Here is a 12,896-nt window from a genome sequence, read left to right on the forward strand (position 1 = left end):
CTCTCTCTGCCCTCGTTCCTCCTCTGCCTTTGTCATCCATTTCTGTCTCTTTATCACACACACACACACACACACACACACACACACACACACACACACACACACACACACACACACAGCCCAGGGATAGGTTCACTCACTCACTCTCACACACACACACACACACACACACACACACACACACACACACATACACACACACACACATATACACACACGTAAATGCCATCATGCCTATGTGAATAAATTCAGGCTCACAGACATCTGATAAAAAACACACACTGTATGGAACATGCAAACACACACACACACACACACACACACACACACACCATCTTTGATTCCATTGCACTTCAGCTTCACATGTGTATATACATCATATGACCAAAGGCTTCTGCTTGGTATCTTAGTTCCAACTGTCAAAAATCATAACAGTGATTTTTAAATGTAATAGAATGCAGTGCAAAAGAGTCTTTATGGATAAATCAGAAATGCTCCTTTACTCTCCATTCCCAGTTGAGTTGACAAGGGACATGGAGCAAAATGTTAGTGAACGATTTTTTTTTTTTAATCAGTGGTAAAAAAAATAAAATCGTTCACTAGTAGAATATGTACCGTGTCTGCACTGGTATTGACTAATTCCAGGAACTACCCACAGCATCCGCCTCTGCTCACACCTCCTGTTAACTCTGGCCTTTAAACAGTGCTACTAATTTAATTGAGTACTGTATGCGCCAAATTTTAGCTCACCTTGCTTGCTGTCTTCACTCTTCTGCAGCCCAGTTTTTGTTTGTAGATATGAGGGAAAGATTATCTGATGTGAATTGTTATGAAAAGAGTTTATTTTGGACTGACTGACCGACTGACTGCTGATATTTCCACCACTGGTCAGCAGAGTGCCAATCCACAGTCTACTGGTTTCCTGGCTGCTTGGGAACCGCAGGGAAGAGGAGGAGCGCTTCCAATACACTGAGCCTCACCTCCATTACAGCAAATAAACTACTTTCATTCCATGTATCATTATTTCTAAAGGAGACAGAGGAATAACTGAACATAAGACACAGCAGGGAGAGCAGGAGAGAGGGAGGGAGAGAGAGAAGTCATCGGTAACGACTATGACCAACTCTACATAGCAAACAGAGGGAGTTAGACATAAAGTTGTTGTAAATATTAATGGTGTCAAGAGGATGAATCTTAACCAGTTCGGTAAAACCCTGATTTTTGTGTATTGCTGCCACCTGGTCAAAGTTTTACTTAACCAAGACTTTGGTCAATTACAAGGAATCACATAAATGAATGAACAAATTTAAATAAAATAAAAATTGAGTTGGTATTCATAGTACCCAGAGGATGAATTCTAATAATTTTCTTCACCCCTTAACTTTTGCTTTCTGAACCATGAAGTAATCTCTAAAACTAATGCCAGATTTCCATGGTATCCGCTGTGCATTACGCTGTCCACAAATATGGTCATGGCATCCATCCATCCCTGCACTTATCAAACTTTATACATGGATTGCCTAACAGCATCTTAAATCTCAGTTTCTCAAACTCCAATAGACAATCTGATAAATAGACAATCTGGGAAGATCTGTTGTGCAACCAAGTTTGTTTGAAGCTTCTTGTGGCCTTTACACTAACACACAGCTATTCAATGAATTTCCCAGTTGTGGGATTAATACAGTTAATCTAATCTAATCTAATCTAATCTAATACAATTTAGAGTCTCCAATTCCTCTAACCTGCAAACCACGAAGACACAGGGACAACATGCAGACTCCACCCAGGTGAATGTGAACCCAGGACCCTCTTGCTGAGAGGTGACAGTACAAATGGCTGCACCATATGATATTTGACATGGATGTTCATGCGTCCCAGGGGATAAATCCTTTTTACTTAAGGACCATCCGTGAGCTTTCCTCTAGCACCAGTGTGTCTACACTAATGGAAAATCTCATTATACAATAAATACATTTTCATAAAACCTGACCTGAGCACATTCAAGCTCCCAAGAGGTTAAATCCTCATGGCTTTAATGTCACAGTGACCTTTCTTGTAAACTAACCCAAAGTCCTGACATCTTGACATTTTTAGACCAGCAATATCCCTGCACAGCTGTGCTGCTGTCATCATCACTTCCAGGTGGTCATGGTGTAAATGAACCCCTGTTGAATGTGTGTGTGTGTGTGAGTGTGTGTGTGTGTGTGTGTGCGTGTGTGTGCAACAGAGAGCTGTGAAACACTTTCTATGAAATTTGAAAATCGCCTGCAGGCAAAACACTCTGGGTAACGCCGTTTCCCAGGCATAACAAATGTGCGTGTGGGCTGTAAGGCAGTGTGGGGTGGTGGGGACTTGATGGGCTCCTAAACAAACTCTGTTGGACGTTAATTAGCCAATTAGCTCCACAACCATGGGTACGTGAAAGAGAAGCGGCGGTCTTTAAGGAATAAGACTTGTCACACTTTACAATTACACAGTTTTCCAGGCAATTTCCTCAAACTGCATTTTCTATATCAAGACAATAACTCATAACTTGTTTTATTTATGAATTTGAATGCTCCTGTGGGGAAAATGAGCTCCATTTGGGGAAATATGACATTAATCAGAATTTTAATTATTTGTCCAGTGATATAATCTCAGAGTTGGCAATAAAACAACAACAAAACTGTTTCTCTCTGATCAGTCAAGCGTGACTAATGAACAAATTAACTTTTAGGACAGAATTCACCTGAACTCAGGTAAAACAAAGGAATCGGATACATAAAATGTAAAATACATAAACGTATGAAGTAAATTACAGAAAACAAAGGCAACAACTTTATTCCTTATTCTCAGATGTTTGTAATTTAATGGTGTTTTTTAAAATCAAATAATTACAATGAAAAAGGATCTGATTGTGACACTCAGGTGTTCGCAATGAGACCAAACTTCCCATCTTTATTTCTAATGGTTATGGAAATAATAATACACATGTTTAACAGACTGTCTGTCCACAAGTGAGAGAGATCCCAGAGGTCTGCACTACAGAGCAGGATTTGAGGTCATCGAGGTAACTTCAGGTTTAACTCTGGGTTTTCAGTCCTATGACGGTGGTTCACTTGTTACCAGGGTAAATAACCATGGTAACTTTCGCTGAACTCCTCACCTGCTCCGGCACAGGCTAAATTAGAAGGTCATCATTCCTATAGGATCCTGACAGGGACAAAAGAGTTTACAATAAAGTGTTCAATAATAACGAGTTTCTGAGTCTTTATATATATATATATGGATATATATATATATATATATATATATATGGATATATATGGATACACACACACACACACACACACACACACACACATATATGTATATATATATGCCATTATCCAATCAGCCAATCATGGCAGCAGTGCAGTGTATAAACTCCTGCAGTGAGGAGCTCATTTTCAAAACAAATATCAGTATGTCTGTGACATGATTGTTGGTTTGGAGTGTTTCTCAAACAGCTGATCTCCTGGATTTGACACAGTTTTTACTCAGAATGGAACAACAACAAAAGCATCCAGTGCGCAGCAGCTCTGTGTTAATGAGAGAGGTCAGAGGTCAGAGGAGAATTGACAGACTGGTTGGAGCTGACAGAAAAGCTACGGTCACTCAGATAACCACTCTTTACAACCTTCAGAGTGAACAACACGTCCAACCCACAACAGCAGAAGACCACAGCACGTTCTACTTCCTGTCACTAAGACCAGAAACCTGAGGCTGCAGTGGACACAGACTCACCAACACTGGAGAGCTGAAGACCTGCTCTGATGGATCTGGATTTGTGCTGAGGCAGCAGATTATAGTCAGAGTCTGGATCCATGGACCCAACCTGCCTTGTGTCAACAGTCCAGGCTGCTGGTGGTGGTGGTGTGATGGTGTGGGGAATGTTTTCTTTTTAACAACGATCAATCATGGTTTGAATGGCACAAGCTTATTGTTGTTTATGGCCACAGTTCTTCATTACTGAGCTGTGCACCCCCATGTTGTGTTCACAGTCATTGGTTGACATGAACACCAACATGAAGCAGGTGGTGTTCGGTGAATGCTACACATCCAGTATGTTTTGACAATGAATATTGAGGTCAATAAATACTGTTCTTTTAGCTTTTGGAGGATCTGCTGATGCAAATCTGTGTCTTGTCATTTGCTTAGTGTCAACAGTGAAATTTGTGTGCTATCCCAGTGCACTCTTGGTATTAATCTCACATTTGGAAATGCATTATGGGCAATATCACAACAGCTGCTTAACAGGTTGCCCCTTCAACAGACAAATCACAGGTAACTAGAATCACCTCCTTGTGGTTGTCTGCCTCCGCCACTGAGACTAGTTTCATTTCATCCCTGTTTATCCAGTCATAGAAAATATGAAGCATTTGTGTGAAATTCTATAATAATTGCTGTGAAGTCTTGAGTAATGGCTAAATAGTGTTTTGTGAGGTCACATTGACCTTGACTTTTGACCAGCAAAATCTAATCAACTCCTACTAATTGAAATTCTGATATTTGAGTCCAGGTGAAACTTTTTACCAAATTTAAAGAAATTCCCTCAAGGTGTTACTGAGACATCGCATTCACAAGGCCAATACCGTGTTTTGTGAGGTCACCACAACCTTGACCTTTGACCACCAAAATCGAATCCTCTAATCCGTGACTCAAAGTGAATGTTTGTGCCAAATTTGAACTAGTTCCTTCAAGGCTGAGATATTGTGCCCCCCGAGAGTCCAGACGGACGGACAAGCCAAAAACAATATGCCTCCATGCTCTGGCTGTCGTCGGCATGGAGACACAAGAATCATCTGCATCTGGTTAACTGACTGTGGTGTGTGTTTTTATGCATGTATGTGTATGAGCTACAGTTATTGCATTGCATCCCCATGCCTGTGTTTGAAATGTGAAAGTGTGTGTGCAAACACGATGGCTCTGTGCACACATATATTTGTATTTGTATGAATTGCACAGTAGGTGGTGCATGTGCAAAGTTATTCAATTGTCATGTTGAAATTGGATGGCAACACACTGAAAAGACGGATCAAATATAAAACAGGAGTAGAATGTGAAATGAGAAATGTAACAGTAAAAGGATACTGCTGAACGGACATGTAGTATATTACCTGCACCTCCAACATCTTCATTTCAGGGTGGGAGTGAAATTGATTACTTATTGTGTACAGATGGACAGTGCATCAGTTGCTAGTTAAACTGTTGATCTCTCACACAGACACACACACACACACACACACACACACACACACACACAACACACACACAAAACCACATGATGACATATCATTGTATTGGAGATTGGAAGGCAGATCTGGATTATATTTTATTCATAACACCCTAAAGGCTCCTCTTAACCAGCCATGGCCCAAAACCCTCAGCTACAACAGAGGAGGGGAATAGAAAACAAGTGAACAGTGTGCAGCAGACTATGAGGAAGAGAAACACAAATGGAAAAAATGGGAGGAAACAAGCAAAAGATGAGTACCAGGCAGAGAACAATAGAACATGAAAGCCCAGCAGGCACGAAACAATACATCACTTTCTAAAGGACAACAAGAGCTGAATGTTAGAGCCAGTTTGTGGCTTTGTGCTTAACAGTCAAATTCATTATTGCATCCAAGTGATGCTGGAACGTTTATGATTCACTCACTGCTTCACTACAGTAAGTTCACACAGTTATTTCAAGGGATCATATCTATGTACCAAGGAGCTGCTAATTCCCAGATCGGTTTATTAAATGGATGCTGCGACACAGCTAATGTGATAGTTGCCCCCACTACTCCAATCTCTTCAAAGCTCAGCAACATCAGGCTGATGTTCAATTGGACAAATTAAGTTATTATGACCAAGGTTCAGTAAGAGGACCATGTCACTCTCTCACCAATTCAATCATCTGCGCCTTGCTAATCTAACGATCTGTGCCTCATCAATCCAATTACCTGTGTAAACCTATATAAGTGTCTAACCCCTTTCCTTCCTGTTTATCTCTGTTCTCACGACCTATTTGTTTGTACTCAGAAATACTCCAGCATTTGAGTTAAACTATATTTAGAGACCTTAGTGTAAAGTAGTGCAACTCTTCAGTAAGTGCAAGGAGATCAAATAAAGAAGTACACCGAAAATGCTTAGTAAGTGCTGCTTAGGGTGTTTCTGTTAAGAATGTGCTAATATTAGTTTTCTAGACCTGAATGCAGACACAGACTAGATGGAGTGGAATGTCACCAGAGTAAACCCAGGCTGGTGGCTGACTGAGGGATGGGTGAAGCAGGGGTGGAGGCAGAGGGAATGGCAGTGGTGGCGATGAGGGCAGTGGAGACTGGCTGAAGAGGGATGCAGGGGTACAGGCTGAGTAAAGGGCAGTGGTGGTGATAAGTAGCAGGTGTTCAGATTAGCCAGAGGCAGGAGAGGGAGGCCACCCCCACATACACACACACAGACACACACACACACACACACACACACACAGACCAAAAAGGGAGCGGGAGATACAAGAGAAACACAAGGGGAAAAGCTAAAGTTGCGGCAGGGCTGTTAGGGATGTTAAGAGAGGTCAAGGTGAGAGATAAACATGGACTGGACCAGGCTTGAACCTTCTGATGTTGTATAGATCAAAGCAACATGACTGGAAGAAGGAAGGAACATGGTCAGAGGAGGTTAATTCGTCATCAAACATTACACCCAGGACCCTGGCCATAAGGGTTCTTAAGCACAATAGGGATGCTATGATTACCTGATACTCACCTGTGTAGTTGCATTTGGAGACGGACATAAACAAAATGTCTTTTGCAGGAATACGTGAGTTTTATTCAAGAACACAGAATAAATAGAATGTCTTGTGGTGATATCGCCACTGTGTTATGCACCCAGAGATCGAAAAGTGGCTAAAGATATGCTGCTAGTGGTGGAGCGGCTTATGTCGATCCCCTCAGCAACATATGCCAATCTCTAGCAGTATGCCAAGTGTGGTCGGCCACTGTCAGACTGTCATCGCCCCTGTTAGATATGTATATATAAGTTTGTCTCATCTGTTCTGTTGTTGGGGTATGTTCAATGCTTTACTGATTCTGACTCTGAGCTAAAAAGCCTTTGTTAGCCTAGCCATCATAGCCAGTCTGACTAATCGACAACAGATATTAACAGCCAGCCAACCAACCAACCAACCAACCAAATAATATATGTATTATTAATGACATGTTGGATTTAGAAGTAGAACAGATAGTGTACTACACATTTGGTAGTTTGTTCACATTCATATCGTTTAATTGCCACCAAACCCAGAGCTGTAAACATTTTTCATAGTCTCATTTATTTAATCAAGAAACTGTTGGAAAAACTTGTTAAAATTTACAGTACTCCTCGTACTTATGTTTCATCAAGGGTCCAATTATGCCATTTTACACAGATCCAGCATTATCTGGACCCGTTTCTACCAGCATACAATTGTGTTTAGTCTACCAGTTTTCTCTGAGCTTGACTTTCTTCCCTAAATCACCTGTGCTTGTCTGTATATCAAATATTTTCTGAGACTACACGAAGGGCTTCACAGCCCAATTCACAGGAGTGAATGTACCTGACTTATGTCATCACTAAACCTCTGACCCTGCAGTTGTTTGATGGCCTGTGCAGCTTTCTCTTTAGACAGGAACAAGCAGAGAGCAGACAGATAACAGAGAGCACAGTGATCAGATCAAAGAGGAAAAGATGGAAGGATACACATGACTTAGTGAAACCAGGACAGGCTAAACACAGACACTTACCTCTCACAACACCAATTGAACTACAGTCAAAGAAGATAATTTCTTATTCCTCAAGAGTGCTCAAGTGATAGATTGCTCCCTGACAGAGGACTGTTAACATGCTGAGAGGGTACTTCTGAGAGATCCTTCAATCTCATCGTCTGATCTCTGATATATTTCTGCTCTGCATGATTCTCCAGCTAAGCTCTGATTCACTCTCCTCCAGCTGGTGGAGCAGAATAAACCATCAAGTCTGACCCTCTGAAAACAGACAAATTACCAAACAAACCAAAAAATACAGAGTTATTGAGCAAAACATAAAACCCTCTCACTCACTCACTGGAAAACACTCTGGAAAGCAGCATAAATAACTTATATACAGACACCAGTTTCATATTTTGTTGTCATGATAGACCACAGTCATCAAAATGGTTTGCTTGGTTATCAGTGAGTTTGCGGTTCTTCTCAATGATGGTGTATGACACCAGAACTCATGTAATGTAAGGACAGGTCAGCAGTTGTTGCTTTCCTGGTTATAACAATGCTGCTGTAGGAGATAGATTTAACACGTGGTAGCAACTTATTATCTACAAAAAAATAGTCAATTCTGGTAAAGGAATGATAGACTGGAGAAAAGAAAGAGTATTGACGCGGATTAGGGTAGAAGAAACGCCAGGCATCGGAGAGACCCAGGTCATGTAAGTGTGATTTAAGAACAATAGCTGAGAGGGAGCGGGGGGGCCGGTCCAGGAAGAGGAGCGATCCAACTTGGGATCTAGGCAGCAATTGAAATCGCCCCCTAATATAAAGCAATGTTGGTTGAGATCTGGGAAGAGAGTAAATAATAAAATAGATAGATAAAATGATGATCATCTGTATTTGGGGCGTAAACACTGGCTAACACAACATTTGCATTATACAAGGTGCCCCGCTCTATGTGGAAAGCTATGACATGGATTCATGTGTAAAGCCAGAGGGGTTACAAGAATTGCCTGAGATAAATGGACATAAAAACATTCTAAAAACAGAAACCAAAGTCCTAGCCAGAGTAACACAAATGAGGTAGGAGCAGGGAAAGACAAGGAAACCCCTACAAAAAAAAAGGGAGCAAGGTAAAGAAAAATCAGAGGTAAACCCTATTGTCTTCCCTTTTTTAGAGCCATATGCTACATACCTCAGCAACATTGTTCTCTAATTGGAATAATACCATAGAGAACAGAACTCCGTGAGATAAAACCAAGATGAAGTATTAACACTTTAAAAAATTACAATATAAGGTAGACCGTACAAATAGCAACTCTATAGCTTTCACAAGAATGCCAGGTAGGGAATGTTAAACTCTACCCAAACTCACTCTAGAGATGAGGATCAAACCAGTCTGAATGCTTATTGCTTATTTGTGACTCCACACTCAGATTAAGTATTACACAGAGAACAGGTGTCTAGGCCCTCATAAGATAAAAATGAGTGTGGCCTGAATATAAAGGGGAAGGATAAGAAATAACCAAAATTTAGAGAAAAGAAAAAAAAACAAAAAAAACAAACAAACTAATAAATAGAGGGATACCCTCATCCCCACAAACACTCACACATACGCATACATACATACATACATACATATACACCTATATTCACACAGACACACTCACACACATACATGTGCACACAGATTCACCCAATATAAGAAGAATTAAAAAAAAAATTAAAAGAATAAAATAAAAAATTAAAAAGTAAATAAATCAATTAATTAATTAATTAATTTAAAAATAAAAAAAATTTAAACTTGGGGGAATACAAGGTGGAGCCTTGTATGTGTAAGACACATTTAGCACCCGTTACTCTAGCAGCTGCCCCAACTGTTGTAAATAAGGAATGAGGGCTGCGAAGAAATATAAAAAACACGGCAAATTAAAATTACTGAGTTAAATTAGATGCCGGGATAAATATACAGGCCAGTAAAACATTGAGAACAGCATATTAGCAAATATTAAACGAGTATCAGGATGAATGTCAGGGTGTCCTTCTTACTGACTATAACGGAGAGCCCAGGTTAGGCATGACAGGTGGGAAAGGATGATGCCAGCAGCTGACTCATGGTATATGCGTAGAGCACTTTAGGTCCTCCAGTGAGCTGGGGGGGGATCCCCAAGTTTCTGAAACATCACACAGAAAACGGGGTAACGCCGTAGGCTGTATCACCTTCCTGGCACAGCGAACTCGTGCTGCGCGCCCTGGAAGGAGATGACAAATCTGTTCGGAAACAGGCGGCGAAACTTCACTCCAGCTTTGTAGAGTTGAGATTTGATGCCTCCGAACTCCCCCCGTCGGCGGGGTCAACGTCGGTAAGTGAAGTTTCGATATCAGCAATCTGGGTTGTGTGGGTCCCCACCGCAGATTTTCCAGTTCTGCAACTGATGAGCGACGCTCCGAAACCAGTTCGGTTTTTAGAGCTGTCATCTCGCCGCGGATGGTGGCAGTTAATGTCTTCTCTAACGCTGTTTGTGTAAGCTAGTGCTAGCGGTGTCCATGCTAACCTCGCCGTCATTGCTAGCTGTGTCAGACTTTCCTTCCATATTATCGTCACTCTCGACAACGTTTGTCTTCCTACGTGGCATATCTGGTTTACAGACACAGTATGTCGGTCACTATGTCGATTGAACAGTTTTAGTGTTAATAAAACACTTATTGAAAGTGATGAAAATTGCACGGAGCAATTTCGCCAGCCGTCTTCACCGCATGAGGGTCATACCGGAACTCGCCCAACCTTCGTGTCTTGAGCCTGACAGATTTCCCTGGCTCCTGTAAGAACAACCCCCGTCTGTATGTTCTTTGCTGGTTCCAGGAGGGATCCACAGCAGTGAACAGCACGAAAGCATTGAAGGCGGACACATCGATGCAATTGAAGAAGAGGACAAGAGGCCACCGAGGGGGTCCACCTCCTACAGCTGTAGGTGCTGACCACCTACAAACGACCAAGAAAAAAAAAAGAATATAAATAAATGTCCTTCCTCATCATTCACATGTATTTTATATAATTCATTCTTTATATAAATACAAGAAACAGGTCTAATGAATGATAAGCAATCATAATAAATACATATTTAGCTAAAACAAACACATGAAATCAGTGAGAATAAATAGAGAAATCTGGAATCAATTCATATAGTAATAAAAGCATACACTCACATACCTTGTCAAGGTTGTCCACGCCACCCTTTGCAGTGATTGTAGTCAACGATGATTTGTGGTTTCGGCTTCTCATCCTGATGTACAGCTGACTCCCGGTGTTTGCTGCTCAGAAGGAGGACATTTCTTCCCCGCCGCGGGATGTAGCTCACTGCTGTGATGGTGGTTGTGAATGCAAACAGAGATGAGCAGACGGCTCTCTCCTTTGTCTGCTTCAGTTTGGGGGGAAGCTCAGGTTCGTTTGCCCTGATAGTCCCTACCAGGGCCACTTTCTTCCTCAGAAGCTCCTGGGCAAGTGAGTAGGAAGTGAAAAAATTGTCAAAAGTAAGTGTGACACCTTTGAGCCCCTCAGTCATGTCCAGGATGACTCGCTTTCCATGGCCCATCTTCGGAGCTCCACCAGCGGCTTTTCCAGTATATACCTGGCACCTCCAGGCATATGAGTACGAGCTGCTCATCAACACAGATGTCAGCCCCTGGATTGAACAGGAGTGGGAGGCGCTGTGTCCACATGTCCCACATATTCCGGAAAGCAGAAAGCTTGTCCTCCTTGTGTCGAGAAGGACGGGTGAGTCGGTCATCGAATCGGAGGCTGGCGCTAATCGTTTGAAATCATTTGTGGGACATGGTGGCCCTGAAGACTGGTCTCCCACTCTGGTCATCCCACAGGCTGCGGGTAGATTCCCCTTTAGACCGATACACACCTGCCAGGATGAGAAATCCCATGTATGCTCGAATCTCTTGGGCATCCACATCACTCCATCCTGACACTGAACGCCTCCCATGTAGGTTTGTCATTTGCAAAATGAGCTGGATCATGTCAGGAGTGAAAAAAAGGTCAAAAGAGGATGCCACATCACGGATTCTGATATGGCATATCTCGTTGGCCCTGGCATCATGCCAGTGGGTGCCTGAATGTAGCGCAGCGTCTCGGCATGAGATGGAGACCAGACTTGCCCGTTCTTCGCTGTCCACTCACTGTTAGGATGGGCAGGGTCCTCAGTGTCCTCTCCACTTTCAGAGGAAGGGTCTGAGGCACTCACAGAAGTGGAGGACTCCAGTGACCATTCCATGTCAGACTCCCCCTCGAAGCTTGTGTCTTCTTCAGATGAGTCCTGCAGCTCGCTGGCAGATAAAGGCTGCATGACCATTTCTAAAGCCTTGTCTGCATGGAAATACCTCTTCATTTTTGCTCCTTCTCTTTGCTCCAGGTCTTTCTCCTTCTCTGCTCACTAATGAAATGACCCCTCAGCCAAGCTGCATGTTTATCTTTGGCTGTGAAAGCAGCCAGGTGCATATATACACGAACAGTTGTTTTTGTTTTTGAGTACGAAGGCAGGAGGCCATGTTTTTACTCAAGCACCTCTTCAAAGACACATGAAACACATCCCTCAAACGATGCCCTTTTTCACCCCTGAAATGATCAGTGCGTGCTTACAGATTTGCGCGCGCGCGCGCACACACACACACACGCACACACACACACACACACACACAAAAGGGGTCCCCTTGTAGTCACATGGCTCCATAATATAACATCGGCCTACAATGGGAAAACGGTTTAATCTGGTGCAATACAGTAAAATGTCAAATATCACTACTTTTCTTCAAAATGAAATGCTGACATTACAGAATGCATGGTTTTATACTGTATTGGCAGTGAGATTAAAAAATGTGGTTTTAATGGAAGTCAATGAGGCATTTTTGGCCACGAAGGTGTCCAGAGGGAGTATCTCGCACTACATAAAAAATACTAATGCAATCAAATCAATTTTGTTGTTAATCTTCGACATATCCAAGACTCTAATCACCACCAAAGCCTCATCCCCCTACTATTTATTATATGGAAAATAATTAATTTTTTGTGTTTTTTTGTAATAAATATAATAATAATTCAAATAATTAAACTGGCATTTAAAGGGTTAAAATCCTTAAAATGATAGA

At 41.9% G+C, this 12,896-nt stretch overlaps 1 pseudogene; it reads right to left on the reverse strand.

Moving 5' to 3' along the window:
* Positions 1–10,411: 10,411 nt before the first annotated feature.
* LOC130184699 (piggyBac transposable element-derived protein 1-like) lies at positions 10,412–12,139 on the reverse strand (annotated as a pseudogene).
* Positions 12,140–12,896: the final 757 nt, after the last annotated feature.

This window comes from Seriola aureovittata, chromosome 17, assembly GCF_021018895.1.
Source record: "Seriola aureovittata isolate HTS-2021-v1 ecotype China chromosome 17, ASM2101889v1, whole genome shotgun sequence".
In the NCBI taxonomy this organism is placed as follows: Eukaryota; Metazoa; Chordata; class Actinopteri; order Carangiformes; family Carangidae; genus Seriola; species Seriola aureovittata.